The sequence below is a fragment of the Xyrauchen texanus genome, chromosome 20, assembly GCF_025860055.1.
Source record: "Xyrauchen texanus isolate HMW12.3.18 chromosome 20, RBS_HiC_50CHRs, whole genome shotgun sequence".
NCBI classification, from domain to species: Eukaryota; Metazoa; Chordata; class Actinopteri; order Cypriniformes; family Catostomidae; genus Xyrauchen; species Xyrauchen texanus.
The window spans coordinates 7,190,765-7,197,757 of record NC_068295.1 but is presented as its reverse complement, the minus strand read 5'-3'; positions in this window follow the sequence as shown (position 1 = coordinate 7,197,757).

Below are 6,993 nucleotides of genomic sequence, written 5' to 3'. Positions count from 1 at the left end.
GCGCACGCACGCGCGAACGCGCGCACTCCAGGAAAACCTGTTTGTTGTCACGCGTAAGTGAAGAGAAGTATCTATTGTTCCGCTTATAATAAGGGGTTTCTACCAAAAGGAAAATCATCTTAACGAGTCTATCATGTATTTCGAAGTTGTTCGTGATACGTAGACTACATGATATGATATTGATCTCTAATTGGGTATTATTAGGTTATAGCTTAGGTAAAGTTAATATTTCTCAGTCTTGGTCAAATTTTAACTATGTGGACATGGTCTTGACTGCAATAACTTGACCTGGAACTCACTTAACACACACAGATCAGAGAATCCAATAATTCAGAGGTCACTCCCACGAAACTAGCCAATATAAAACATCACACTGAATGTTTAAAATATGCTATCAGTATTTAGACCTTTCATTAATACATATATTAATACACATAGATTGCTCTAATTCTATTAGATTGTTTTGATACTACAGGCAATGCATTTTCTGGCATTGCACTGTTCATTCAACAGCAAACAACGCAACATACATGTTTCAAACTAAACAATAATATAACATATTAGATATGTTAGAGTTTTGTCACATTATAAACACACTTGACTAATCATAATGCTTATAATATTTTATGAATTCATAACTAAACGATGTGATCACTGAAGATCCCGTCTTAAGGTTCTTTTTGATCATAGAGTATACTGAGTATACTGTCAAGATTATAAATATTGCTGTAAATCATTGTGCATCAAATACATGCACTACTATAAACAGTAACGCCATTTACTGTATACTAGTTTACTGTAAAAGTATAGTGTAAACCCTCCAGTTTGAAGGTTGACTGATAGTTGATTTTGCCTATAATGATAACTAAGGTAATGGAAAAGCCAGAAAAACGATTAATGTAAAATAATAAATACTATACGATAAAGGGATACCTCTACTACAGATAACTGGTTTTACTGGTTGTAATATATTTTTCTTAGACAGTTCAGCTGATTTGAGGGAATCTCTTCTTCTCATGTCCACATTTTTAACGGGGCCCATGCCCACCTCTGTGATGCACACATTTACATTGATATACTTAATACTATATAGCCAGGGGTCCTGGTTAGCTCAGCAAGTATTGACTCTGACTACCACCCCTGGAGTCGTGAGTTCGAATCCCAGGGTGTGCTGAGTGACTCCAGCCAGGTCTCTTAAGCAACCAAATTGGCGTTGTTGCTAGGAAGGGCAGAGTCACATGGGGTAACCTCTTCGTGGTCACAATAAGGGGTTCTTGCTCTCAATAGGGTGCATGGTAAGTTGTGTGTGGATCGTGGAGAGTAGCATGATCCTCCACATGCAGAGTCTCCGCGGTGTCGTACACAACGAGCCACGTGATAAGATGCACGGATTGACGTCTCAGAAGCGGAGGCAACTGAGACTTGTCCTCTGCCACCAGGAGTAACTGCGTTACCACGAAGACCTACTAAGTAGTGGGAATTGGGCATTACAAATTGGGAGAAAAAGGGACAAAATAAAAAATAAATAAAAATAATTAAATTCTGCATATAGCCAATGACATGCAGCTCTTATGAACATATACATAAAATATATCAATGCACCTTTTCCTTTATTGTAAGTGAAAAGATTTCATGAGCCAAAACAACCCTTATGTAATAGGCCGTCAGTCAGACAATCTGCAAAGTTGCTTTTAACAATGCTCATTCATCCATGTTTTCTATCGGCAATTATGTTGATCTAATTGAATAATCTAGAGATGAGGAATACACAAACAAGACTTATTTATCGGCATATCATTCTTGTTTGGCAGCATTACGTGAAATACTCTGCAGAAAAAAAACAAAGAACAATCCTTCTTTTAGCACACATTGTAAGTGGAGTCTTCATAAAGTTATGCTTTTTACATTATGCTTGTGAGGTCAAAGTTTGATTGATTTTTGTTTTGTTTTTTGCCAATATAAGCAGATTACTAGATCTGTGTTCTCAATCCGGGTGGCAGAGGACAAGTCTCAGTTGCCTCCGTTTCTGAGACAGTCAATCCTTGCATTTTATCATGTGGCTCACTGTGCATGACACCGTGAAGACTCGCAGCATGTGGAGGCTCATGCTACTCTCTGCGATCCATGTACAAATTACCACTTGCCCCGTTGAGAGTGAGAACCACTTAATCGCGACCACGAGGAGGTTACCCCATATGACTCTACCCTCCCTAGCAACCGGGCCAATTTGGTTGCTTAGGAGACCTGGCTGGAGTCACTCAGCACGCCCTGGATTTGAACTCTTGACTCCAGGTGTAGTAGTCAGCGTCAATACTCGCTGAGCTACCCAGGCCCCCAATTTATAAAGCTATTTTTAATATCAGCTCCTTTTTTTGCCTCTATGTTGGTGTGCAGTTGACAAACTTTAGGAAAAAAGATCTACTGTGTTCTTAGAAGACTTATTTTACTGAAGTCAATAGATATGTAGACACTTTTTTTATACATGAAAATGTACAGATGTTATTGAAACTCATTATAAGACTGTTATTGTTGTCTTTTGATAAAACTAATGTCAGCAGCTCACAAACTGTAGGGAAATTATAGATTTGATTTGTTCTTATAATGCATAAAACCTCTACTGAAGTCTCTTTGTAGGTCTGTAGACATACACATTTTATAGGATTACAATTTTCTTTTGATCGTTGATTCAGTGACTAACCCATTTCACACAAGACACTCATTTGTCACCACCTTCTGGCATCACTAGAAATGGTCACTGAATCATTAAATTAAGCTGAATGAATTTTGGTGAACATAGTCAAAACACTCAAACCACTTGGATACATTTAAATCCCACAATGCACAAGCACAGAGTAAAAAATTGTGCACATGCACATTTGTCATTATTGTAATGGGCTCATTCTTTTATTATCATGTGTGAAACAGAAGCAAGTATTCCACAAGATTCCCTTTATTTTTGCAGCTAATTTAGCAAAATTTTGCAATTATTTTGCAATACTTAAATCTTTAAAATACAACAAATATTAAAAGTAAATAATACGTATATATAAATATAATACTTATATCATACTTATAAATATATACTGTAATATATTAATATTGCTCTGTAAGTTCTGGGTCTGTGCAAGCCACAACTTGACAGCTGTGTTCCCCCCCACTTTTAAAATAACTGCTACGCCCCTGGCTACAGGATATGATGTAATTTCTCAAGTGCATGTCTAAACAATCTTTCATTGTTTCAACAGACACTGCCCGAAGCGTATCATGCAAGCAGCGTTAAGGGTGAAGGGGTGCTTGTCCTCATACTTCTGAACATTCCAAGTACAAAAGTCACATGTTTTCACAGCTATCACTTCACTTCTATTTCCTCATGATGTGCTTCTTACTAAAGTGTTTGCCATGTTTTGCATAATACACACATTAAAATGAAATTTCTTATCAGAAGCAGTCATTCTGCTTACTTAAAATATAGAACTGATATTTTGGGGGGAAAGACATACTGTAGGTTTATTAAAAATAAAATACTGTGACGTCACTGCTCAAGCAAGTTAGGGTTAGGTTAGTGAATGTTACTCAGTAAATGTATTCAATGATTTGAAAGTATGTTTCTGTGTGTAGTGATAATGTGAAGGCACTTGGCCTTGTCACACAACACTGATAATATTAAAGCAATATTCTACATTGTGCCTGCAAATCATTCTGGGTCTCCAAGTACAAATGAAAACTATTTCACAAGTTTTATTGCATTCAAATAATATGAAAATAATATCTTGGACAGCAGCCAGATCCATGCAAATTAAATCTCTCCATCAGTTTGTCAGAATCCTGTTGAATGTTATTTGCATGCATAGAAAATAGGCAGGAATGTATTGGCAGCCCTAATGCTAATGCAAAAGCTGATGTATCTGAGCAGTCAAGGTCTAGGTCATCAAATGTATTTTATTTTTCTCCTTTGTCCTTCAGCTTTGTCTGCTGATTACTTTTTTCATTTTGTCACCACAATCCTCTAATTCTCCACTATCTGAAAACCAACCACCAATCACAGGAAACATGTGTTTACCTCTGATGGAGACAAAACTTCTGATGTCTCCAAACTTCTCACCAGTCCTCTAGAACCCAAAACTGGGTCACAAGTCTTTCTGAAAGGGTTGCGGACAGCAACGACAAAACAATGCTAAATCAAAGGCTGGGCATCCAATCAAATGTGAGTTTGAAAATCAAAACAGTGTATTGAAGCTAGTTTAAAACTTCTTGAAGAAGAAGAAGTCATATTCGAAGCTAAAATCAGTCAATATGCGATGCTAACATGGGTTGCTTACTTGACATCCCATCATCTTCGAAGACCATGAACAAAACTATGCAAGGTACTGTAAAATAACGTTAAACCCAGAATACATTAAATCATTTTTAAAATGAGAAAAAACATGGTTTGTGCAGACCATACTATCTTGTACGACATCAACACATGGTGGCTTGAAACAATAAATATTAAAGAAACGTTAAAGGTGCACTCAGTAATTATTGTCTTTGTGTCATCTTTGACTTACATTGACTAAAGAGGTTTGGATGCAGCATAATTTAGAATCAATAGTTTTCAGTTTCAGATGTCATTTTAGAAATGTAGTATTCACAGTCAGCCATGATTACTTTAATCAATGAGTGAACGTGTCAAATAACAGGATGGTTACTGAGATTAAGTGAGTAGTATTTGGCTGGTCATGTGATTCTAACATGGCAGCCCCCATGTGTGGACCCTCTTCATGTAGAATAAAACAACTAAATATATGACTGGTGTCCCCATTTTAATGTGAGTGCTCATGATTTCCTACATGTATTGCAAAATTATAATTAATGTCTTTAGGGGTTAAACAGAAAAGTTTAGGAGAAAAAAATGTCAGTGCACATTTAAACAAACTCCAACAATAAGCTATCCAACACACATCAACATGTCTCTACTGCTATCGCTGTTGGCATTTTCCCACCACATCTCAATTATACAGATTCAGGATTTACAACATCAGGAAATTAGACCCCATATGAATGCACAACGAATCTAAAAACTGGACTAGATATGTAAATGGTTTCAACTATTTGTGGTTAGTTATGCATCAACAACTAAATTTCATGAATGAAACAGGATAACCAAACATTACAGTATTGAGAATGTATTTCACATGGTGACTATAAATGTAAAAGTAAGTATGTTTACATGCACTTTTAAAGTTTGCTTTCGGATTGAAACAGAAATTTGTCTTTATAAAATGTCATGTAAATGCTTTAGGCTGACTGAAATCGTATCAGTCTGATTTTACATAACTCCAGTGGTTAAATCCGTATTTTCAGAAGTGATATGATAGATGTGGGTGAGAAACAGATCAATATTTAAGTCCTTTTTTACTATACATTTTCTCCCTGTCCAGTAGGTGGCGATATGCACAAAGAATGCAAAACAAAAGACGAAGAATGTGAAAGTGAAAGTAGAGATTTATAGTTAAAAAGGACTTAAATATTGATCTGTTTCTCACCCATGTATGCCAACCATTTGGTTAGACCATCTAGTCTGTGTGTATTGACAATTGTAGTATTTTTAGTTCAGCACCTCAAGCAATTAAAACATGTATCTTCAAGTCAAGTGGTTTTTATTGTCGTTTCAACCATATACAGTTAGTAGAGTACACAGTGAAACGAGACAATGTTCCTCCAGGACCATGGTGCTACATAAAACAACATAGGACAAACACAGAACCACATGATACAACACAGACTAAATAACATACCTATAAAAAGTGCACGTGCAAACGTGTGCAAAAAGTACAGGACAGTACAATAAATTACAAAAAAATGAACAGGACAATAGGCACAGTGATAGACAGTGCAGCGCCGACCAGTACACAGTAGTGCAAAAAGATGACAGTTTCTAAAAATGCCAAATGTAAACATAACATACTATGAGATAGTGTTCTATGCACATAGCAGTTATTGAGGTAGCAGCAGGTATAAAGTAGACAATAATTAAAGTGCAACTTCCAGTCTGGTATTGAGGAGTCTGATGGCTTGGGGGAAGAAGCAGTTACACCTTGCATTGTCTGCTATTGAATTAATAGGTAGTTAAAATGACTAATTTGAAAGAAGATCTATCTTTTGTATTTGGTGACTAAACTAATGTTCTCATTAAATGCAACATAAATTATGGCCTTGAGAAAGGAAACATTTACAACCACAATAGTTCACAGGTTCAGAGTAGCTGTGTGACAAGTGGGACCAGTTTTGAAAATGTATCACTATACTTCAGTTTTACTTAGCTATACTTTGTGGACAATGTTTTTCACAAAGGTGAGCTAAATTAGACAAAACTTCTCTTTTGGGCAATCCGCAATTGGAAAATTGCCTCACAAAACCATTCATAAAATACCTGTTTTTACCTCCAAAATGCCAAAACGTTTTCTTTTATGATTTGGGTTAGTCTTTAGACCTTAAAACAGCAGAAGTCTATGGCATGTCCTCATTTAGCCAAGTAAACAAGGGATACTAAAAATGTTTGGTTAGATTTTCAGAAGATAGCAAATCAGAGTGAAGCACAGATTGACAGAGAACGGCATCAACTTCATTCATTTACAGACAACACCTCATAAAATAACGTGATATGGCATTTTCCTTCTCAGGTTATATGCCAATCTTCATACTGCATGTAAACAAATCCAGGTTGCTTGAGCACTGGTCATAGAAATATGACTGGTGTTGTTGACTGAATATGATCAACTTTGAGCTACTTAGTTTAAACATGACCTGTAACATCATAGAAACTCATAGTGAGAGGAAGCTGTTGGCTAATGTCTGGGCACCAACATAGATAACAACAAATTCCTTTTTGGCAAATTGTTCAAAGCTGACTAAATTAATTTAGCCCGTGGCTAGTTTGACATTCACCAAAAAGAAAACATACTTTATTGAACCAGGACATTAGTCAGAGAAAGCACGAACAATGTGACAGTG